This window comes from Emydura macquarii, unplaced genomic scaffold (assembly GCF_026122565.2).
Source record: "Emydura macquarii macquarii isolate MOO-44397 ecotype Brisbane River unplaced genomic scaffold, CSIRO-AGI_Emac_v2 contig_1390, whole genome shotgun sequence".
NCBI lineage: Eukaryota > Metazoa > Chordata > Testudines > Chelidae > Emydura > Emydura macquarii.
Genome location: NW_027131527.1, coordinates 17,885,563 through 17,911,325, shown reverse-complemented (window position 1 = coordinate 17,911,325; position 25,763 = coordinate 17,885,563). Strand labels below are relative to the sequence as shown.

Here is a 25,763-nt window from a genome sequence, read left to right as displayed (position 1 = left end):
GGGATTATGGGAGGCATTTGTGATGCTAGCACACCAGGTGCCATCTCAAACCCACACCCCTAGGCCTCACTGAACACTGATGAATGCATAGCTGAAAACCAGTCTGGCTCACCTGTATGTTAGCATTGTAAAAACAGATGTTACGTTTATAAAAATGTGTTCAGTGTTTGGTCTTAATACATGAAGCAACTCACAAGCAGGTCATAATCTCACTTATAATATCTGTATCCCGTGTATCAAGTGTTTGCTTTGAAACTATAAAAGTGTTTGCTATGAAGCTGGAAACCACCCACAGTCAGGAGAAAAGTATTACCAAGTGTGAAATATTAGTTTACAGCAAGAGGTGTCATCTCCTGCCCAACAAAAGAAGCCCAATAGACACCAGATGAATCATGGGACAAAAGAGTTTGTTGATTGCTTTCCCTGACCCATGAAAAGGGGACGTGCACGAACTCTAGTGCCATCACAGTTTGAACCCTGAGGGAAGGGAAAAAAAATCCCTAACGAGAAGAAACGGTATCGCCATGCTGCTTGGGAGTTGGAGAGGGCAATATTTCTAAGCTTAATCAAAGGATCCTCAAACTGCTTAGCTTGGATTAGCCCTAAAGGACATAGAAGCTGTTGTAATATGCAAGCTCTATATTAACTTTTGAAACTTGAGACTAACTCCTTTGTGTGCATATGTTTATCCACTTTAACCTTTAAATGAACTCATTTATTTTTCCTAGTTAATAAATCTTTAGTTAATTTCAGGATTGGTTACAAGCACTGTCTTTGGTGAGAGAGAGTACAAATGAGATGGGGTCAGTAACCAATCCTTTGGGAGTGGGAGTAACCTGAATGTTGGTGTAAGGGACCATCTATCACAAAGGCAGGCTTGCCTGGGTGGCAAAATAGACCGGAGTGCCAAAAGGGATTGGCTGTTACGCTATGTTAAGGCTGTTCTAGTGCTGAATGAGTTCACACTTGATACTTAATTGGTGAAAACTAATTATAAAACACACCAGCAGTTTGGTGTTTGTGCCATGGTTTGTAACAATCTGCTCTGAGGTTGGCATTCATGGTCATGAGTCACTCCAGACAGCCTGACAGCACTGTGCCTCAGGCTTGGTCTACGCTTAAAAGTTAGGTCAACATAACTACGACAGTCAAGGGTATGACAAAACCACACCACTGACCAACATAACTATGCCGGCCTAACCTCTAGCGTAGACAGTTATGTGAATGGAAGAATGCTTCCATCAATGTAGCTACCATTTGTTCAGGGAGATGGTTTTCTTACATTGATGGAAAAACTCTTTCCCCCAGCCTAGGGCAGGCTGTATCTACACTATGGGGCTATGGTGGCACAACTATGCCAATGTAGCAGCATAGTCGCTGTAGTAAAGATATATCTCACAGACGGCTCTGAGGTGACTTCCCTGTTGCACAGGTATCTGCTACTTCTTTAGGTGGTAGAATGTAGAGCCCCATGTTACTGTATATGTTAGGATGCCAGGCTCTGCTTACCCTCCACCCACTCTCTGCCCATTTGCTCTTAGTATGGGGAGGGAACAGCTTTTAGGCAATCCTGAAAGCACTGGGAGCCACAACAGGATAGGCTTCTGGGTCTTAGTAACAGTAGACATGAGTCATCACTGCCCTCTTTTCTCCTGTGTCCAGAGTCTCAAGCCTCCTCAGCCAGCGAGCTGCTGGACTGTGCACAGTTAAGTATCAGAGTATGTCCCACTATGCATCTGTAATTAATTCTATTTTCATTCCACACCAAAAAAAAAAAAAAAAAAAAAAACCACCTTCTTTGTACGTCTCACTCAAGAATCAGTTGCCCTGTAAGCATCCTTATCATAATTCTCATCCTGTTCAAATCCTACATTCCTTAACTGAACAAAAGCCTCTCATTTACTTCATTGGCAGTTCTACTTGATTAATGACTGCTAAACATGAAGCACTCTCATAGATGTTGACTGCTGTCTGCTGAGTTACACAGTTAAAGCCACATGCTTTAGAAAACATGAAATTGGGGGGAGGGGGTGGCGTCGGAAGACTTAAATTAGGGTAAGGAACATCTCTGCCTCCTAAAACAAATTCGTGTGCCTGTTTGTTCTCCCATCTTCTTTTGTGTCATCTATTGCAACTAATGCCCCCATTTATTTTATGTTTTTGACCTGTTGCTGCCTTTCATAATACAAAACCCTTGGCTCAAAAAAAACTACATGACTATTTATCAGCAAATATTCCAACATGATTGAAGCCATCATTACCTGGAGCATCAACCCAAGACAACTATGTCCACAACAGAAATGAATTACTCTTGTGCAAAGTCACCAATCCCATTCATGATTCCATCAATATGATACATGTAGGGTCGTTTGTTGAAAAATTATATAGAAATAAGTATATTTCTGCAAATGTGTAGCTGAGGCTTCTGGAACACTGCATGAGTATTCATATTCCTGACAATCAGGGGGGAAATTCTCATGTCACTGTTATCAGATATGATAAATCATAAAAACTCAGCTTTGCCATTTGCTGTAACAGAACATTAAAAAAGTAATATTCCCACTGGTGGTTACAAAGGAACATAAAAACATGGTTTATTAGCTCTTAGCTATTTTATAGAGAATTAGATGAGGAATAAGTTGGCAGTAGGCTTTCATTACTATTGTTGTAAATGAGGCCCATCGATATGTTTTATATAATGATACATCCGGTGATTAGACAGAAAGGCTATTTTTCCCCCAGAAGTGTTTATTGAAAGGCAGCCTGGAGAAACTGAAAAGTGTATAGGTTTCCTACTATATGTGTGGGGGGACTTGTATTGAGTTTGTCAGCAATGACTGGCTCCTAGACAGTATGTAATTGTTTCAATTTAATGTAAAAAGAAATTAGACCTTTGGTAGTTAAAGCATCCCTTTTACACTTGAGCTTTATTGGCAAAGCTTAAGTGAAGAACTTTGTGTATCACAGATGTGACAAAAGCACCCTTTAACACTGTTTTGCTTACTAAAGCTTTCAGACATTCTGCTGAAAAGATTAGATAGATAATGGGTTTGTAACCCTGAAAATTGAGAAAGAAGGTAAAAGATATTTTCTAAAAATATGCGCACGCACACGCACACGGCTTCCTACATTACACTTTGATACTGTTTGCCATATTAAAAGATACTAAATGGCCCTAGTATAGCAAAATCAGATAATGTATTAAAGAGTCTCTCTGCTACTACTAGTATTTTATGGAATTGAAGTAAAATCTCCAATCTATTAACAAAATGAAAAGGATAAATGTCTCCATTTTGGGATAAAAAAGTCTGAGATAGAAACATTTTAAAACCTTATATTATATAGCTCTGGAAACAATTACTGGAAAGTCATGAACAAGTGTTCAGACCAAAGACTCAAGTGGCTTTATCTTCCATGTATCCTTCAGCATAATAACCCTTTCCTTAAAACACACTTCAGTAAACCCTAGCCTTCCTTTCAAGGAAGTGAGAGTAAAAAGATTGTCATTTTTCAACCTACTATCAAAAGAGGCACATGCCAAACATGATCATTGCTTCCTTTTTTTTTGGCATCCCATCTGCCCCTCTGTTGCTGCCCTATAGAAGGCAAACTAGTCTATGAAGTCAGGCTTAACCTACAGCATAGTCTTGCACCATAAGCTTGAGTGTGTTCAGATACCAGAGTAATGGGCACAATAGAAGAGCCTAAACAAACAGAAAGGGAGTGGAGTCAGAGGAATTAGAGTGCTGCTGCAGGGGCCGCATTTCCCTTCTTTCTGCCAATCAACTTTTTGTGGATTTTCTGGGATCTTATGGCTAAAAAGATGCAACAAGTGAGAGCAGAACTGGCCCCACAATCATTAGCCCTCTTCATATTTCTCTACAGTAGCACATTACCATATTATGATTTTATGTAGTAAGTTATTTCATGAACAGTAGCATTGATGTTAAAAGAGAGAATAAACGGAAAGGAGTTCAGTGAACTGAAATTCCCTTGTTGGTATTTTTTGCAGGGGAAAGACTGTGAATTATTTAATTGATATCTTTCATCACAACTTTTTTTCCCAATTCTTTCCCCCATCCTAAATCATTTCACAGCAGGAAGGTGACAGGGAAGGTTTGAAGTAACTGCTGGTGACCAGTCACCACTTATTAGCCAAGGCTTATTCCTAGTGAGTTAGACACAAAAAGTAAACACTACCAGGATGACATAAAACTTGGTTTTCCCCTCTCATGTGGAGAGAAACTTGGGAACATGAACCTTCAAGCCTCAAAAACTGAAGTCAAATCGTGTTTTTACAATTTTAAAGTCTTATGATTTGTAAGCCAGTCTCGTGATGTTGACAGGTCTGAATCATGATTTTTGAAAGCTTAAGGTGGCAATGCTGTGTCTGAGTAATCATAACTTGTTGAAGCCTATCATAAGGAGTCATTCTAATGAAAACATGGGGTTGATATATTGTTTAGTTGATCATGGCACTTAAGGTACAGCCATCTATTTATTGTATCCTTCCTCTATAAAAAGTAGCTCCTCACCATAAAATGTAAGGGGAGGGGAATTACAAAACCTCCTTTTCCTTCTATTTCAAATTGAAAGAATAGATCTAACTTTTTTTCCCCCTTTAATAAAGAATCTACCTTTAGATTTAGGCCTCCTTCTCTCTTCTTCTGTCCCCAGAAGCCCCAAAGGCATCTCAGCAGTAGCTGTTCATGTTCAAACACATGTATTTAATTCCCTTTGCATTGCCAACATTCAGTTAAGTGTATTTCACAATGTAGGTCCCAATCTACTTAGCACAGGCAAACCATTTTGTTCACACAGTCGCAGTGAAGTCCATGGACTGCCCTTGTAGAACAATTCATAAGACAGACATTTAGCACAACAGAAAAAGTGAGTTTAACTCCCAAAACTGCTGCAATTGACACTTTGGGAGTGGAGACTGCAAAGTCCTTGAAAGCCTGTCACTTTTTTCTCCACCCATTTCCTTGTCATTTGTTTTGAAAATGAGATAAAATGGAAGAGTTGGGGAGGAAAAAAAATAAAATCCCTTCCACCAGACAACACAACATTTAACACAACAGGAGTTGGATTTTGTTTTTCAGTGATAAATCCCAAATGTGCCAATGGGAGCTCGTGAAAGTGTATGATGTCTTCACAAAAGGCACTGCTAGTCAATCAGAATGTCACTGGATAATCAGTGTCCACAGCTATATTTTAATGGTGATTAAAGCTTGTTTCCCCATTTACATTTGGCTTTGATTTTAACCACAGGGTATTTGCATGAAGTCTAGAGGTCCCTCTCTAAGATAATAAACAAGAAAACTCAAGAATAAATGGAGGTTTTCATAAGGTGTATAATAGCAAATCACATGCCCTTCAGAGAGACATGCATTTTAGTGGTTTCATGCTGGTTTATTCATACAATATTTTTAAAGCAATTTAAAACCTTCATTTGAAAGAAGCTATACAAATGCAACAGTAAGAAATAGAATGATGTAAGATTCATATATAGAAGGTAACCGCCAACATTTTTTCCCCTGAAAATGAATTAGCCATAGAATGGTGTGTGGAATGTCTAAGCAGCAAAGGGCAGGAATTAGGAGGAGGCCTTTACTTTTAGCAGTGTGTTTGTCTATCTCCACCCCCACCCATCTTCCAGATAAAATCTGAATGATTCCACAAATATAATACAGTATATAGTGTTTTCTTGGAGTGATGCAAAGATTTTAAGGAAGCCATCATTACATTAGTGATTGGCCAACTGTAATTTTCCAATAAAGATGTGGGTGGGGGAGGGAGAAGGAATAGGTCTGCAGGTAGGTTAGCTGTTGATGTGGACACATCAGCGAAATGAGGAGAGACAGACAGACAAGCACAGAATTAAATGGCAGGCTGCAACGTTTATTAAACTTTAACACAGGGGATGGGCACTACTTGTCCATCACCCATACTCTGCTATACCAGGTATTTGATTGGTTCCAGTGCAGGAATTACAGGTTCCTCATCACATAACCTGTAAGGTGGGATAGGTTCTCCTCAGCCTATCCCCAGGACTCAGCTCTCTCTGAATCCTAGCACCTTCCTCCCTATTGCCACAAGGGAAACAGAGGGTGCAGCAGTCTACAAAGTCTGACCCTATCACATGAGCCCAAGTCTCATCACCCAAATCCCAGGTCTTTTACCTCTGGGAACTATTCATTTTACTCTGTTAACTTCACTGGAAACCAGCTGCAAGTTACAACAAATAAACATGACCACCCCCAGTTTGGCATGTTCCTACTTAACCCCCTGTGGCTTGAAAGTGTTGCAAGGAAGGCAAAAAACAAAAACTAAACAACTCCCTGGTTCTCAGTCAATTGGTCCATGGGAGGAAAAAAAATTCTTTCCTGTCTCCCTAAACAGGTAGCCAGCTACAGCTGCAGCATCTGTCAGGCCAGGTTCCTATTCCCTAGTTTGCGTGGGCTGCTGGAACACAGCCAAAAGAAGTTCCACATGGCCAAATCAGCACCCCTCTCTTCCAGCTGGCCAATGGGTGCCAGAGATTCCCAAGGGTAGGAGCTACATGCAGTCCCTTGGAAAATGTCTCCCTCCCTTCCTACTGAGACTGTCTCCCTTTCAATGCTGGCCCCGTCAAGTTCCTGCACCTGTTGATGCAGGTGGGTGACATTTCTGATAAACCTAAGCTTTTCAAAATCGCTGTGTTTCTGATATTTCTTACTGTATTTCTGATGTCAGTCTTCACTTCTGCTGCAAGCTACCACCTCAGAAGTGTTGAAGTGGAGAAGGTGTAAACATTTCCTAAACTACATCTCCTGCAGGGAGTACTTCCTGAAGTGAGAGACTAACATCACAGAATATTAGAAGGGGAACTAAGAGGGCATGTGAGGAGCATTCCTGCTATGCCTGTGATGGGTAGCACTCATCCCTTGAGTGCTTCCTAGCAGTGTGGTGTGGGATTGCAATCTGTTTCCCCACTCCTGGCTCCCCCTGTAGGTTGCTGACCTTGCTAGGCAGGTCTTCAGTGGCTCAGCCCTCCAGCCAAGTCAGACAGTAAAATGAACTCCTTCCATGGTAACAAAGAGTTCACCAAACTGTCTGCCTCCACCAGGTCTTCTGCCCCATCCCAGGGCCCTTTAAATCCAGCCTTTTGCTTAGGCTTCTAAAGGAGCCTTGTCCCCTTCTCAGGGCTTTCCCAGTGGGAGAACACAGGCCCACCCACTACTTCAGGGTCCAATCCAGGGTTATTATAAAACAGCAGCCACATACTGCTACCTTTAAGAAGTTGCTGCTGCATTCCCTGGGCCTCTTCCTACTCGGTCCCTTTAACTTTGCCTATTATCTTAGGGTTGAAGTTCTCAGGTCTTCTCTCTCCCAGGTCCTATAAATGCAGCCAAGCAAGTGCCTTTGGGTCAGACAGGAGAACACTTCCTCTCCCCTGTACTCCCAACAAAGAACTGAGCTTCTCAGCCCCTGCACCTCCTTTTATCCAAGCCTGCTGGTCTTTGATTGGCTGCTTCCATAAGGCCTCTCTAGACAGGCCTGGAGGACCCACCTCCACTGCTCCCTCCTGGGGCAGCATGTAGTAGGACCAGTGTCTCCAGCAGGGAGCCATGAAGGACCAAGTAAATCACATCACAGTAAGTAATAAATAAGAATTCATTTTCAAAGCTCCCAGATTCCACCAAAAGCCCCCAAAAGGCTGTTCACTCCAATCACAGAATATTTCTCTCTCTACCCAAGAGTTTCTACAATAAGCTATTCTGGACTTCAGACAATTTCATTTGACTTGAATTCATCTAATTTTAACATTTTACAGTCATGTATTCTAGAATGAATTTTGCCTCCTCCTAAATTTATGAGGATAATTTTAGCTCCTTACTAAGGAAAAGCCAGGATATTATTAATTCCTTTACTGATACTTTATGAAATTAGTGCTGACTGTCTCTTCCTTTACTACAGTCCGGGAGGCCTTAAAAACATAATTTAAGAGGTGACATTATAAGCACTTCCTCATTCAGGGAAAAGCAGGAGGAAGAAAACAAGTCTCAGGAAATAAAGTATAGAAGAGAATTATTTTGTAACCATAGTGAGGGGAAGCAGTCTGAGTTGTGCCCTCTTAAAGTAGATTATGACACTAATTAAGCAATAAATCAGAATTCTACTTTACAAGGTTAAATTATGCATAAAATACAATTAAAAGAAGTCTCAAAAGGCATGAGTTAAAACCTTACACTTAAAGATAAACCAGACAACACGGAACCAATTATTTTATATGGTCGACAGGACATAATGCTTACTTAATGTAATCCATCACAAAAAAAAAAAAAAAAAAAAAACCAGGGGGGAAAGGTTTGTGAAATTGCCAAATCTGAAATAATGCCCAGTTTTCTCAAAATACAGAGATGAGCATCACAAAACTCCATAAAGAAATTTGATGCAATGAACTTTTAGTTGCAGTTCAAAGCAATTTTGCTTTGTTTTTAATATAATCAGTAAAAAAAAAAAAAAAAAACACACCAATCAATTGTTGAATATCAAGTATTTCTTCAGATTATATAGTTTTAACTGGATCAATTTCTAAGAAATATATATATATTTTAATTCAAATAAGAGTTTTTTGCTGGATTTTACAATTTTCCATTGCTGTGTTGGCTGTCCAAAATACTGTAATAATGTGTTCGGGCATGAAATGAGAAAGGAAAAAGTGAGCTGAAATAAACTGTAAATAGAAATGGAACTGTGATTCATCAGCTGAAATGCAAAACCAGTGAATATTTAGTATTAATGATAAAAGTTAAGATTTTTTCCTTCTTTCCATTTTTAGCTTAAAGTGTTATTAACAGACGCAAGGACATTTATTCTTTGAAAAATGCATTATTTTGCAACCTATAAAAAGAAAGATCACTAGGAGTGCTATAATAGTTCTGAAAACCTAGATGATGCTTATGGTAGGACAAAACCTGTAGCCCACGCTTAATATTTACCAGAATTAACCAAATGAAAAAAGAAGTGTTCACTGAGATAAGGTTTTTAACTAAGCTTCCACGTTATTCAAGAGACCTTTCAAGGTGATCAATCAAAACGTTGTGATCAATAATGCCAAAGGTCACTGTTAGATCTATCAGAACAAAGTCATACCCCACTCTTATCTAAACTGGTCAAAAGGTCATTATGTTCTGTAAAAAGGTTTTTAAAAACATGCAGCAGCCTAGAACCCTAGATAATAGCCAGGTTGAAGTTTCTTAGATCGAAACCTATACCTCAAGTTCCACATTTGGAATGTCTGAAGGTATTTTATTCAAGTGACAAAACTGAATACACAAAACATCTATTAGTTCTAAGACTTCTATAAGCAGCTCCTCTTTATACAGATTCCATGCTGGTCTGTTAGCTACAACAGGCTTCCTACCACGATTCAGATGGGAAGAAGATGATTAAAACAGGAAGTGGGGTGAAAAACTTTACCCACACAAACATTCAGTTTTTATGGTCTTAGCTAGGTTGCTCCAAAGAGAGTATAATTTCACAGATAGACCATCTCACCACCATTTCCTATCAGACTGGTTTAGAGCCTATAGAACGAGATAGAGAGCCCCACACTCACCATGTGCACCTATGGGGCTTTCACAAAGGGAGTTGCATCATGATTTTGAGCAAAGCAGCACCAGCAGAGCTAGCATTCAGCCTGTGAGACCCTAGTTCTTGGGAAGCTGGATAAGGGAGTCTGAAACAGCCCCGGGGGGGGGGGGGGGGGATTTCTCTCTCCTCTTTCCACAAATTCCCAGGATTCAGTGGGAATGTTTCAGTTGACTTCAATGGGCTTTGGATCAGGCCTGGGATGGTAATAATGAACCACAAAACCCAGGTTTGCAGGGATGTTTGTACACGTGGAGGGGTGGCTGGATTTTTGACTATACAGCTCTACAGCCTCCATTCGATGAAGACAAAGATGTGGCAACTGCAGGAAGCTACAGTGGTCCTGAAGTAGTGGGTGTTCCAGAGCCAATAGACAAGAGGCTGTGTGCTCCCAGACAAGACTTGGGAGAGCTGTTATGCTAGTGTTGGATTATTGTTTTATTATTATTAAAAAATGTATACTGCTGTAGCATCTAAGCAGCCCAGTCATGAACCAGGACATCATGTTAGGCATTAGATGAACACAGAACCAAATAACAGTCCCCACCCTAAAGAGTTTACAATCTGCATAAGACAAAAGAAAACAAGTGGATACAGACTGTCATGGGGGAAGCACAAGGAAACAATGAGACAACATTGGTCAGCATGATAGGCAGTGGTCACGTTACATCAGCAGCTAACCACTGTTATACAGGTAATTGAAGCAACCTGCAAAACTACCAGTAATTAGCACTCACACAGCACTTTATTATATTATGCCTTCAAACAAGTAATTAATCCCATTTTCTCTCTATATATCAATCTGGGCACTTGGTCTCCCACATACCCAAGTACCTGGAATAAGCATTACATTATTTCATCCATAGACAGAATTAGAAATCATGGAAATAAGGATCTAAAAATCTAAATGAATGTTGCATCAAGGGAAAAAACTGTAAGCAGCTCCTATATACACAGGACCATGTACAAACCTGATGAAAGTAGCTGCAACATCATCAAAGATAATGAGTTACTATTTATACCAGGTCTGAATTTTGTTTAGACAACAGCTCCAGTTTGTTTGTTTTTGAGCATTAATATATTCAGACTTTACTGCCAGGAATGTTTGGAAAGCTCTATCATCATCATTTGAAACCATTGGCTAAAAATGGCTTCAGTGTGTCAGTCTTGAAACTGAACCTTTTTAGCATTTCAAATTTGCCCCAAGTGGCAGGAATTGAAAATCCATTTTATGCTCAAAGACATCAAATCACTTTTTTAAAATCATTAGAAAGCCAAATCAGTCACTGAACTCTGTATGTTCACACCCATCCAAATGCTCTCTCTCATGCTGTCAATAGACATTACAAGCTAAATTCAGAGCTGGTAGCGCATAGAATAATACCATCTTCACCTGTGGTAGGAAATGAAAAAAGTAGCTAGGCTGGAGAGGTGTGTAACACAGAAGGACTGAGCATAAAATAATTTACATCAGAGTTTGTTTAATAGACTGGCAGAGAAACATATCTATTCTGCACCAGTTATATTAGCCACATTTTCAAGATTCTTAGCAACCATAAGAATTTGAGATTCTCTTTTTTTTTATTATTATTATTATTAAAGAGAGAGAGAGAGAAAGAAAGCCAACAGCTCAGAGAACAACTGAGAAATCTGTTCATACTCATCTTAGTCCTTCTCACCCCTTCTCCAGCAGGGCATGCCCTACATTTTGGGAAAAATTGATTGAGGTAAGGCCCATAAAATCACAAGCTTGGTGTAATCAATATAAGGGAATTAAACCTGAAAGAGTAAAGCAAAGGCTAGATCCTGCCTTCATCCTCTGTGAGGAATTTCCGTCAAAGTCAGTGAGATTTGCCTGTACAGCAATGGCAGGACCATGATTCTTGGTTTGCAATTCAAAGGTAGAATTGTGCTTCTTTTTCAGTAAGTTCATAACTTTCTATAGAATATTAATTTTACTAATTATGACTGGTCTTCCTGTCACTTCCCAAAAAATTCACTCCAGACCATTGAGAATATTTATGAACAAGACAATTGTATGATCAATCATGTTTTCAAATATTTCTCCAAAATATCGTTAACAGCTTTCTTGTTGTTGCTATGTTATTTTATAAAACCTATTTGTTGGCATCCAGGTCCAACATAATGTCAACATTTTCATTCTGGCATGACTGCAAACACTTGATCAGGTAGCTCACTAATACTGCCTCCCAGAAGTGCCTGGTTGCTGGAAATACCATTCTCATGATTAAGAAACATGAGGTCATATAGTTGCACTAACCACATCCTGCTATTACAGTTATTCTAACTGCAGTACAGTTGAGGATCAACGGAAGAAAATAAGTTCCTGCTTGAAGCAAAAACAAACAACTAAAAGATCTTTAAATGTCCTTGGCAGCCATGTATTTATAAAAGAAGTGTACTGTACTGTTCCTCCTTCCTATCAGGTAGTTATTAGACGTTACAATGGTAATATTCTTTTGTGGTTTTTATTGAACGTTAAATTACTAATATGCACTAAACTGAGGATAAATCTATTTTTAGCCAATGGTTATCCAATTTTTTTTAAAAGGAATAGAGGGACAACTGCTTGATCTATTCCAGTATAATTGTTTCTGTTTGCAGATAGTCACATTTCCATTTCTTACTAGCAAATTAAAGTAAATTGGTATTTATCACTAACTTCAGCTAAGTAGTAGCAATTTTAATGACAGATTGCATTACACTTTATTAAGCCCACATATCCTAGCTATAAAGGCTCTAATACCCTTCTTTGAATGGCAGCAATGTATTTCCTGTAATACCACAGCAAATAGCCTATTGCAGGACTATAAGACAAGGTGGGCCAAATTCATTACAATGTGAGTAATTCCTTTTAATTCAACCAATTTAATTCAGCCAGACAATTTACAGCAGTTATGGATCTAGCCCCTTTTGGGTTGATGGTTTTGTTTTTTGGTCTGGTGTGTTTTTCTGTGCTACTTAAATGCTACAGTTTTGCTCTTAGAAAATGCAGTATTCACATTTACAAACACTGAATATACAGATGATTTTTAAAGCATTTCTTGCAAATAATTTGCAAGCAACACAAGTATTACAATATAAAAGATAAAAAACTGATGCACTTTTTACAATTATGGACCACAATTTAAGAGTCTACCAAGTGACAAACCATATATTAATTATGTTTCAGAATAAGCTCTATCAACCATCTCTCTACCCTACCCTGCTTTGGTATGCGAAGAACAAGGAAACTGGCAAATTTATAAAGCCTCACGAAGTGACTGTTACTAAAATGCTAAAAACTTGGCAAGTGTGGGCTTGCTATACATGCAAATAGCTAAACACAACTTGTTTACTCACTATTATTTAACAAGACCTGTGTGCAGTTCTAATCACTCATCTCAAAAAAGATACATTAGAAATGGAAAAGGTACAGTGAAGGACAACAAAAAAGATTAAGGGTCTGGAACAGCTTCCATATGAAGAAAGATTAAAAATGCCGGGACTGTTCAACTTGGAAAAGAGACAACTATGGTGGAGCTAATTTGGCAGCAACCCTTTAGGCTGACTGCTATTATGAGTGTATCTGAAATGAATCAAAGTAACTGCATATTTTCAATGGAGAAATGATGAAGAGCTAATATAGTGATGGGCAAACCTCAAATTAGTTTGGAGATTTGAGAGACTTTAAAGCACAAATTACTAATTATTAAACTTTTAACCAGAAATAAGAAACAACTGACAGAGTCTTTGAAAGGTGGAATACATATAAACATTGAGTTTGTTCAAAGGCAATAATTGTAATACATTGTCTGAGTATCAGCATACCTGGAGAACTATTAACTCATGAGAAATATTTTCTGTTACTGTCCATTCTACTTCATTAACCTTTTTTGGTTTTTTCTTAAGGAAGACTATACGTGAGAAATGTTGTGAGAAAGCAATTGAAGGGACAGAGTAACATGAAGTTGTATCATAACAGGTGAAATATAAATGTTTAAGTTTAACAACAGAATTAGGAAAGGTTAGAACCACAAGAGCATGTGATTTGTTGGGTCAAGGGTCTGAAAAAACTGGAATCCAAATTCAGAAATGACAATTAATTTTGAACCTTTCCATACAGCAAGATTTTTGGTTGCTCTTCCGTAGACTAAAAATTAGCCTTATATCAAATTATCCAGCAGAAAATAAAGACAAACCCCTTAACCTTCATATGAAATTAGTATGTAAAGTAAATAAGCTGCAAGTTCATGCACCCAATGCCAAGTCTACTCTATGTGCAGCAGCAGGTTTAGACTCAGTTGTTAGAAAGTCAAATGTCAGTTTCTTCTATTTCTAAGGAGGATACCTCCCTCCTTTGGGAGCTTTTAAGGAAAAATACAACCCCCCCCCCAGACCTAGTGTTTGCCCAGTAAAACTAAGAATACAAAATTGGCCTTACAAATCTCATTTTTGACTTTCAGCTTGTAAAGAGTCACCATTATACTCAGCTAACCTTTAAAAATCAGGTATTTAGTCAAGCCTCCTTAAAAAAATCATGTAGAGCTGGCTAGGATATGGAAATCTCTTCCTGTGAAAAATTTAGTATTATTGAAGAAAAAGTTTCATCCTTCATTTGTCGTGAACTAGGACAAAAAGTCAAAACCGTAACATTTTTAGTAAGACGGCATTTCAAGAAAAAAATCTGTTTTAGGAGGCACAAAATGCAATTTTTGGCTTCTCAGCTCCCTGCCTGGCAGTGAAATTGACAAGAGCCTTCCAATCTGGCATGGACGGAGGCAAAAAGGTTGGCTCCTCGCCCTCCCTACTTCCACCCCAAGCTTTGAGAGCCAGAGAAGTAGAAAGACAGGGTGCTTAGCTTTCAGCCAGAGTGTGAAACTGATGTGAGCCTTCCGGAGGGGCAGCTGGGGAGCCATTATTTTTATTTTTCCAATAGAAAATTTCAGTTTTGCAAAAAGGACATTTTCTATTGGAAAGTCTTTCCAACAAAAAATTCCTGAGCAGCTCTATCAAGTCTTTTTCATGTATTTCCTTTTTATAGATGCTTCTTATCAAGGCATTTTATAGACAGTATTAAATGTTTTCAGTTTAAATTCTCACAATTAGCAGTGATGTGAAAGGAAATACAGGGAAAAAATAGACAGTTTTTTTAAAAAAAAACAACAAAATGGTAATACTTCACACTTAAATATAGACCTTTCTACCAAAGAAATTGAGAGTGGCTCACAAACCTTAATTGTTTAAGCATCATAAAACCTCTGATGTAGGTATGAATGATTACCAAAATGGAGGCTCAAACAGGTGTTTTGGCTATATCTGTGCCTGTGTTAGTATCATCAATGGCAAAGAGGAAATGTGTTCACATGAAGACCGTGTATGTGTGAACAACCAAATTTCTGTTCTTTCTTTTAATAAGACACTTTACAGTGGCAAAGCAGCTGTTAGTGGATTTAATTCGGTCTACTCAAGAGGTTTTGACAAAGCTGCAGTTAAGTATTCAGTTCAACATATGAACTTTTCAAAGGTTACCATTCAATGCTAAGTCTTAGTATTATAATTATACATGATGGGATCATATCAAAACCCACCTCCAGCTTCCTAGAACTTTGTATATAAACTTTACAGCTTTGACCCAGCTCAGATCCCAGAGCATTAGGGAAGGTACTGCATGGTGTCAAGTTGATCAGTGCTACTTCCTAGATTGTTTACTTTAAATACACCTGAATGAGATACACACAGTTTTTAATTCAGCTAAATCTGCTTCAAATTCGCACTTAAAAAAAAAACCACACACACGCGCCACTTTTAGGCCCTTGGATACAGGCTAAAATTCACCTCTGCACAGGAGACCAACATAAAGCTCTTATCTCACTTAAAGACCTGATCCAAAACCTACTTCAGTCATGGGAGTCTTTCCATTGATTTCATTGTGCTTTAGATCCAAAGGCCAGATTAAGGCAATTTGGAATCCAAGGCACTCATCAACCTTTATCTCTACCCAGAAGCAGCAGGGGCCCCTGGCTTTTCTCCCCAGAGAGGTAAAGGTGGCAACCAGAGGCCAATTCCAGTATTTTCCCAAGCAATCGGACAGAATCTGCAAGAATGGGTGCACTGCATTGTTCTCCCTCTCCCACACTCATCGTTTGCTGAGGTAGTGTTGACATGGTCCCCCAAATACTAGGTCTTCAAATGAATAGAGAGGTTCACCCTTCTCTGAGCTACTGTTTCAGGCTGACTGTAGAGGAGGCAGACATCACTACCTCTGTTACTTTCATTTCACATTTTCTTTACATCCATGAGAGCTAGAAACTGTGAGGCAGAGCCTCAGTTGGTGTAAATGGTCATCATTCCACTACAGTCAGTCAATGAAGCTACGACAAATTACACAACTGAGGATCTGCCCCTTTCTTTTAAATGAAAGTTTAGGTAATCACATGCCTTCAGGAGTTGAGGCTCAGCATAAAAGTCACATTTAGGAGGGACAAAACTAAAGTTCCCAAGACCTATAGTTTTGTTAAAGGTTCACCAGAAAGGTGAGAAAGAGTCTCCTTTCCAATTATGTGTTAAAACCATTATGAATATGCTATGATTCTGTGGCAAGGGTTCACGCAGCTGACCCTAAGCAGAACTGATTTGAGTGGCCTACTCTAGCACTGGTGAAGTGGCATTAAAAGGGTTTTTTGGATTTTCCTTTTAAAAACAAACAAAAACAAAACACCAGCAAAAACCTCAGACTAAATCCTATACCAATGAAGCCCATAATGTAATTCCACTGGAATGTCATCTTTGGGTTAGTGAATGGCAACCAGCACACTACATAAAATGGTGGGGGAGGGGAAGTATTTTGTAGAGGTTTGAGGCTAGTGACATTGAAACAAACTCCTCTTATAAAAAATGCCATAGTATCTAATTTCCACACAGAGCACCCAAGGCCACATTTTTAAAATGCATCATCCAAAATTAGTCTCCACTTCATAACTACCTTAATCCTTTACCCCAGAAAGAGAGAGCTGTTAGTGGAAAAAGCAATAGTAACATTGCAATGTACATGGGAGGGTATGGCAAAAGCAGAGTTACCTACAGGTAGTTATTACTTTTAATTTTTAGGGCACTTCAGACGTTTGACACTTCACATTTTAAGCTCTAACAGACACCTTATTGAAAAAAAAAAATTAAAAATAAATTCCATCTAAACTTTGAAACTATGTACTAGAAAAGTAAGAGACTGAGGAACATTTTACATTTGTCATCTTCAGTGGCTACTCCGAAAATAATGGACTTATTATATAATAGATGTTCTTGTATACTAGAAATTCAATATTTAACACTAAAATATTACCCTCTTATTTTCAGGTACTAAATAGTTTCTGGTAGGTTGCAAAACACTAGAGTAGAAAAGTCCTTTTAAATGGAGTTGTTCTAGTACATCTGTTTTGTATTTTGAAGGAGTTACCTTGGCAAAGACTTATTTGCATTAGTCATTAATTAAGCCTTTATCCTGGAAATCATACCAAGAAAGGATAGCTCTATTTCACATCATGTTTCATTTGGCAGAAGATTTACATTATATGAGCAAAATTATAACACAGTTAAATAACATCCTTGCAGTATTAAGAACTGTGTCTAGGAAAGTGGCTAAAACTTCTCTATTATGTACAATTCATAGAATTCAGTACAAACTTTCCTATATTATTTTTACGGTTGAACTTTTAAAGCAATGCATGATATGTTAAGCTGCATGGTTCTCATCCATAGGGGAGGTACAGGCACATCCCCATTCTTTGCTTTGATAATTTACCTTTTAGATGCTAGCATTGACAAGTCAGACTAGATGTATTTAAAATTTTTCCTCGCTTCGCACAATATAACTTGTTTGCAAATCCTATTAAACTTGAGGTGCTAATTCTGCCATCAAAGATGTCAAAATATATAACCACATTCAATAGCATGAAGTTTTGGATCTTTTTCTATTTGGCAAATATAGAGGAGGAAAGCAATGTTGTCTCAACAGGGTCTAGGAAAGGAATATTATACACCAACATATTAAACATTGCCATTGTTTATGTTGCAAAGTAGAGACATGTTGTAGATAAGAGTGGCAATAAATATGAGTTTTACATGCATTAAATATTTTCTTGTATTCAAATAGCTTGCAGAAGTACACAATAAAATAGGTTAGGCCAAATTTATATCAGGTGCTTTCCGTGGAGTTAGTAAATTTTCCCTGCTATAGTTTACCGAATCAGAGTTCTAGTCTTGTGGAAATGCTGAGTTCAAATTCCATTCCATTTCATGGAGCTTTATGAATCCACAGGTAATGGAATGGAATTTGAACTAAGGATTTCCACAAAAGGCAAAATTTTCTATTGAAAAATGCTACATATTAAAAAAAAAAACAAAAAAACAAAAACACAACTCTTTTGTAAACAGCCACCAGCCGGCTTCGCTTTATTCGTAACATCTTCTTTTCAGGATGATTTTAAATTTAAGGCATTGCTGAATTTTGACAAATATCAACATATATGTTTTTTATACAAACACCCCTATAATAATTGCTTCAACTTATTTTTCTTAATAATTTGAATAGAAATTGCTTGTTTAAAATCATAAAAATTATGCAAACGATTAGACTTTTTCCTCATCCTGCACTTACAGGGCGAAGCCAGCTGTCTGCTACGTCTCAGATCTCTCTGATAACTATTTGGCATTTGGGTTGCACTTTGGACACTTTTGTTCTACTAATAGAATTCTATTTTTCACTTGATGTACACATAATTTCTATTAATGATAGCAAGAAGTCAGTGTGCCCACCTGGGCACAACAGAATTTCAGGTAACACAGAGTGCCTCAGAAAGACAGCAGTGTTGGAATACAAATGCCAAAGTCTGGATGTAGAACAGAACATTAAAATATTAATACATTATTTACATGTTGAAGTTCGTATCTTGATTCCTGGTAGGATTGTTTAATATTCTAGATGCTTCATAATTAACTATACAAGAATGTCTTTGTGTCACCTTAGGAAAGGAATGACTCAGACATGTTACGGTAGACACGGAAATTAGGTTTTTGCATTGTTTACACAGGGGAAATAGATGCCAAGGACTAAACTTAAAATTATATGGCAGTACATAAACTTCCTCCTCCAATACTCAGTTGCTTAAGACACAAACTCCTGAAGATAATGGGAAGAGTGGGAATTCAGCAAAAGATTTACTCAACTTTCTTAGCATTACTGAGTCACTTGTACAATTCCCAGTACCTCAGATTGAAAAACTGACCTCAAAAGGATTGCAGCACTCACTTATTCCAAGTAGTTCATATGAAAGATATTATGAACACATAAATTAGATGTAGCGGTGATATCCATGAGCTAAATTTTATTCATCAGGCAGGTTTGATCACCCTAATCTGCATTCTGCCCACAAATCCATCTCCATTATAATTATTTCCAGCATCCCAACCCCCTGAACATCATGTAACTGTTGCGGTTTTTTGGTTTTGGACAGACTTGCCTTAGGGACAGGTGATGGGGGTGGTTGCCCTCGATGCTAATTTTTGAGGTGGGGGCATCATCACATGACTCAGCTGCTCTGTCTTTTTTTGGTAAAAGCATCGAAGATTTTTCCTTTTTATCCCCAATAATACTCTGTTCTGAGGCCCAGTGTGGACACTGCACAAAATGTCCTTCACCCCTGCGCAAGTGATATTTAAAGTCTGATAAAGTGGTAATTTTATACTACTGGAAAGGGAAGATTCCCTGCACTTGTTCCTACCCCTGATAGACCTAAGATATCAAACCATAAAAGTATCTTTATTTTGTCTTTATTTTATCCTTGAGTCACAATCTGTGGCTTTCAGTAAATTGGAAGGTTGTGGCTAATTTGTGCTGGATCTGGCCCTCATGTAATGTCATACACAGAAAAAAAAAAAATAAAAAACACAACCAAGATACTCTGAGAAACAGAGTTCCACGATTAGATTTACTGTACATTTCTTTCGACCATGAGGGTAGAAATAAATGCTAGCCTATAAAACACATTACACTGTAGCAGGCAGTGAAGGCATTTAACTATTTTGTTCTAAGTTTTCATAGATGAGCATTTGTTGTTTCTTTGGTGTTTATAAGGTTGGCTTTTACATTCTGTTTACTCAAACAGAAAATTAAGTCGCTTGGTTTTTCACTTTTACCATATTCTTTGTTTCTTAAGATAAAGAGTTTTGAACTCTTATCAATGCTATTAATTTTTGTTAAATGTAAAGTAACACATTGTACATAATCTTGCAGATGACGCAAACACCAATGCTTGGATATCCATCCCCCACACATTCATTTTATCCTTCCTTACAACAACAACAAACACTTTTGTCCAGGCCTGGGAACAACCATTGTTACTAGGATGGCTCCCCAATATGCCAACCTCTTCATGAACCACCTCAAGGAAGCATTTCTGGCAAAACGCAAATGCAAGCCAGCAATATACCTGAGCGAGACCGCTGACATTTTCATCCTCAGAGGATAAAACTCCCTCAGATTTCCACCACAACTTAAAACCACCACTACCTACCCATTCATTTCTCTCTAGAACACTCCTACAGCACCATCAAATTCCTGGACATCACGATCAGTTTCAACAATTGAATCCTAAAAACAACCATACACAAGAAAAACCTCACAGATGCACCACACCTCCACAGATGCACCAGCCATCCAAGATGCACCAGCCATCCAAGATGCACCAAGAAATCTGTTATCTATGGCCAGACACTCCAATACCACAGAATATGTTCCAAAGAGGAAGTCTGGGATGCACACTTAAATACATTTAAAACCTCCTTCACTAAACAAGGCCACTCCACCAGAGAAATAGATTGGCATAGGCCACCCAAATATCCTAGAAGAATGTTTCAATTCAGTAGGGGGAGTGGGGGGAATGACACTGAAGGCAGATGCCTGGTTGTAAACTATCACCCCAAACTAGAACTCATATGGGATATCAAATAATTACATCTCCACCCATGATAGGAACCACACCCTGAAATAAAACTATCCTGAACCCCCTCAACCTTGCCAAGCTCATCATCAGGAGCAAGCTCTCCACAGACCAGGGCACACCAACTCAAAGTGGCATCAAACCCTATCAGAACACCAGATGCAAACATCTCCACCGCTATGATGATCAATAGCCTGTACAACACACCTGTCAACATCAATGGGTACTGCACACACCTGTCATATGTGATGTACCTCATCCAGTGCATTAAATGCACTAACAGCAACTATATGAGTCAAACCAGACAGAATCACTATGCTCTTGAACGAACAACACAGGAAAATGCTATAGAATCATCCACAGTTGAACACTTCAAAGTGATCGCTCTATATCTAAGCTGTCAAACCTCATCCTCAAAGAAACTCTGTTCACCACCTTCAAAAGATGAGCCTGGAAACAAATTCATAACTCTGCTGGACACAAAAAACCACGGACTTGACACTGGTTTTATGGCTCATGACAACATTTTGTAACACCTGTGAATCTTTAAATTGCTTACTTCATTTTAAGTGGTATCCTAGAGCATGAGTGAACTCCATATGCTTAATCTGTCTCGGCTTGGTTACCTTCTCTGGTTACCTTCTACAAACATGAGGAATAGCGCCATGTAGCTCAAAAGCTTGACCCTTCTATAAAGAGAAGTGGGTCCAATAAGAGATATCATCTCTCCTACCCAGTCTCTCATGTTTGTGTCTAGCCTCTCTCTTTATTTAAAAAAAAAAAAAAAAAAAAAAAGAAGTTAACGTACTTACATCTGTAAAAACAAATAATTATAATTAGTACTATCAATGAATCTTTGGTGGGTTTGATCTTAAATGCTGGTCAAAAGTATTCAACATGTATTTAAAATCTTTGTAACAAAATTCAGATGTCTTCAGGTAGGACCATGTGCCAGATACTGACTGCTTTGTACTAGTCTACGAGAACAGAGCTTGTTTAACCAGATACCTGAGGATTTCTGCTGCCCTTATGCCACCTTCCTCTGCCAACATAGGAGTCAAGGCAAAAGAAATGGGAATGGATGGAGCAATCCCCAGTTGTCAGAATGACCATTTAGGGGATATTCATGTCTGCACTAAGTACTAGCCAGCCCGGGGATCAGGAGGCCTCAGAGTGAAATGCCTCCATCTTTGCTTTCCAGCTTGGATCCTGCACTGAGCACAACGACGCAGACAGAGATCTAGTCCTAGAGATTCCTTTGGACCAGATGTGCATAACTTAGAACCTGCCACGGGTCTATGGAGAAAATGTCACTGACCCCTTTATATGCTCAGTGCTATGTACATCTACTGCATGTAAAATATACAGTCATGTCAAAATCCTCTCCCCCATCTTATCCCCAGATCAGCAGGTGCAGAAAGTCCTAAGTACCACAGTACTGCTAGAATTCTATTGCACAGAATGGGCAGGTTGTGGAGTGGCTATACAGGAGAATTTGCCACCTTCTCTGTGCTACACAGCAAAGGCTCAATAGTAGCTCTTTCCACAGAAGTATGAAGGAAAAACGATAGGCTCAAGGGAGCAAAGTTGCGTTTGCACCCTGGTCTCCTATAACTGTGTGCTAACTGCTGAGCCACTGAGACAGACTATGTGTAAATTAGGTTTTTCCTGCATCATTAAGAGCTACTGCAAATACAGCCTGTCTCTTTGGGATGCTGAAATTCTTCAGGTTACATAGTTTCAGGCAAAGTTCTAGAAATGGATACTAACTGAATTGTGATTTGCTTACACTGACCCCTAATACAGCAGCATAAATATTTTAATACAAACCAGATGCATTATCTTGCACTAAAGTATTACACAGAGTTATTGAACAGACACTATAACAGAAGTTTTTTGGAAATCTCAGCACTGTGACTAAAAAGCTGCTACAAACGGTTTTCTTTGCACTAGGTCTACCCTTTTCTCTTAATCAACTAGCTCAGGTTCTTCAAATATAAATTCTAAGTACCCTTCATATGCTTCAAAACCCTTTAACATATGCTGAACAAGCATGGTAACGTATTTAGTAGCAGAAATTTGAATACAGTATCATATTTCTTAAACTAGTTATACTTGTTAAAGGCACTAATTTAAAAAAAAAAAAAAAAAAACCCACTACATAACAGGATAATTTATTATATGCATCCAGAAAGTTTAGCAAAGAAAAATATCTGACACTAACAATATAATTTTTTTTCAGTAACATTCATTTGACCTAAACATAAATGCATAAAATACCTTTCCACCGGCCAGTGGGTGAGTTTTTTTTCCAGAATAGGGGCTTGTATTCTACTGTAGCTTGAATGATAATTCTACAGTAACTTCCTACAAAACCTTGCCTCAAATTTTAACACAAACTGAACTCTCAACATTTGGCCATTGATGTTTAAGGGCTTAAGTGAATCTCTAGCTATCAGGGATAAATGAGACAATGTGGAGAGCAGAGTCTCCCTCATCTGTTTGGAGTCTCCCACTCCTCCCACAGCATCTGCACTGGCAGAAATAGGATACTGGACTAGAAGGATGTGTGTCTGACCCAGTATGGCACTTCCTACATTCTCTTCATGGGACAATGCACTAAAAGGATGACCAAGAGGGTTGAATAGGCTCGCTGGATGTGGGGTCTGGTGATCCAGACGAAAAATAAGTTTTTAGGGCAGGGTTCCCTGGTCTCCCAAATAATTGGTGTGACAGGAATGAGGAGACAAGATAAGCAGAGATCAGCTTCCAAGAACGTATCATCATCATGATATATAGATTTACTGCCTGTCTCACAGACTCTATTTGATACCTCCCTTTCAAAGACCAGGGAACCAGCAGCCTGGTACTCAGTATTATCCTATCAGTCCAATACCTGTTCCCCACAAAGTTAACATCATTCACACTAATCTCATAAGACATATTCAACCTGGAGACCAAGTTGCATGATTCTGCCATCCTAATGTTGGCTCTGCTCATTTCAACAGGTCTCAGTGCACCAGAAGCCCAGAAAGGGTAAAAGAGGGGTAATGGTAACATGACAAGCCTTGCTGAATAATGATATCCCGGAGGATGGGGGATGTGGTGGATGACATGGAGGGAGAAGTGAAGTGAAGTGTGTCACTAGGTGACTATTATTTGGAGTGAGTTGGGGAGGGGGTGACTGAGGGAGAGGTGGTGAGTAGGTGGGGGAAGAGAGGACCAGATAAGTGAATGTGTAAGAGGGTGACTAGGAGAGGAGGGGTCAGAGTGTGTGAAAGGTGCTATGTACATTTTTTTCTTTAGGAGACTATGCAATGGACACTGTGACTATTCCTGCCTCAAGTGCCTGATCCCATGCTTGCCATGCAATCCTTAATCCAAATCAACTCATCCGGCAAATTTAAAAAATGCTGTAGTTAAAAAAGGAATCATTTTGCAGTTTTGTGGCTTGCCTTACACAGGAGATCAGACTAGATGATTACAATAGTCCCTTCTGGCCTTGGATTCTATGAATATGAATATAAATCAAGAACCAAAAATACATACTTGTTACAGAACTGCAGGGAATCTGTAAAAACAAACAATACACAACAAAGTGAAAAACCCATAATGAAACAAGTTGATAGCAAACTTGGGAAAGACAGAGGGGAAACAGTGGATGGAAGAGCTCAGCTAAAAACTAAAAGTGGTTGGTGTCACTTTGTCCCAGACTATTTAAATCCTGACTGAGGCTTTGTGTGGAACATTTGCAGCATTGGGCCCATGCACACACATGCCCACATTCTCAGCCATAAACAGCTTTTCATTACCAGCTTAAGGTTTGTGTCAAATTTTGCAAATGGCTCTTTGATTTTAAAGCTGTCTCTGAACATTCTACAGAATTAAATTCCTTTATCCCTTAAAAAAAAAAAATTATGGATTATCCTGAATGGCCAACTCTCTATTCACTGGTTCCCTGAGCACAATACATCATTGTGAATCAGATACATTTAACAGACTGCTTAGGGTTTTGATCTATTTTCTCTGGGAAACGTAATGCTTGTTTGCTATCAGTATATTCACAGGATTAGTAGTGTTCTGTGTAAAGAAAGAGACTTGAGTACAGCTGATCAAGAATTGTGACAAAACTAAAAGTTGATTAATTAAACCTAAAATGTTTTGCAGAAATGTATCAGGTTTGATGAACTTCCAATGAACCTTGGGCAGGTTCCTGCATGGTCTCCTGCCAGCAAGTCTGGGAGGCTGGTTGGCATCCCAGGCTTCCAGGGTAGCATTGTCCGGCTATACCGAAAGGAGGACAGGAGGTAGTTAATATAGCTTTAATTAGGCTGCAAATTTATTAGATATCTCGGACCACCTGGCAGATCGTGTACAGGGCAGATAACCCCATATTCACTCAATTATCTGAGGGGCTTCCTTCAGCTCCCCTTTTTCCCCTCCCAGGTCCCCCAGCCCATCCATTGCTAGGACCTTATCAACCGTCCTCCTTCATAGGAGGGTTAAGGTGGACTATAAGAAAAGGAGGTTGGCTCTCTGCTGTACAATTCATAGGAGCCCTAAACCCCATCCTCCCCATCCCATTCCTTTATCAAAACACTTCTTTTTAAAGTCCTGTTCCAAGCCATTTATCCAGTCTTTGTATAGCTTTCCTATTGAGTACCTGTACTGGACACCCATTCCACACTTACATCATCATGAGTTGCAACATATAGCCTATCTCCCTTCATGTCACACATGAACAAAGCCCTCCCTTAACCTGCTGTTGGGAAGGCGGAAAATCCCGACTGCACCTAGGCCAATCTGGTGGTAAGGGAAAAATTCCTTCCCAATCCCCCTAAAGAAAAGGGGGACAGCTAGTGCAAAGCCCTCAACAGATCTGGATCAAACCTGGTATTTCACCACCTAGAGGGGAGAGAGGGTGGGTAGGTGCTGCCTCAGCCAGCTCAGTGTAAAAGGGGACTTCATGAACAGGGATGCCCCTTTTAAACCCATCTGGTTCCCAGGGGATGAGTCAGTTGCCCCTTATAATCATAGAAGATTAGGGCTGCAAGGGACCTCAGGTGGTCATCTAGTCCAACCCCATGCTCAAAGCAGAGCCAACCCCAACTAAAGCATCCCAGCCAGGGC

The 25,763-nt window shown here is 39.0% G+C and overlaps 1 long non-coding RNA gene across 3 annotated transcripts in view; it reads right to left on the bottom strand.

The window, feature by feature from the left end:
• LOC137156237 (uncharacterized) overlaps positions 1–25,763 on the bottom strand; it is an 80,410-nt gene that overhangs the window by 22,577 nt on the left and 32,070 nt on the right. The window lies entirely within an intron of this gene.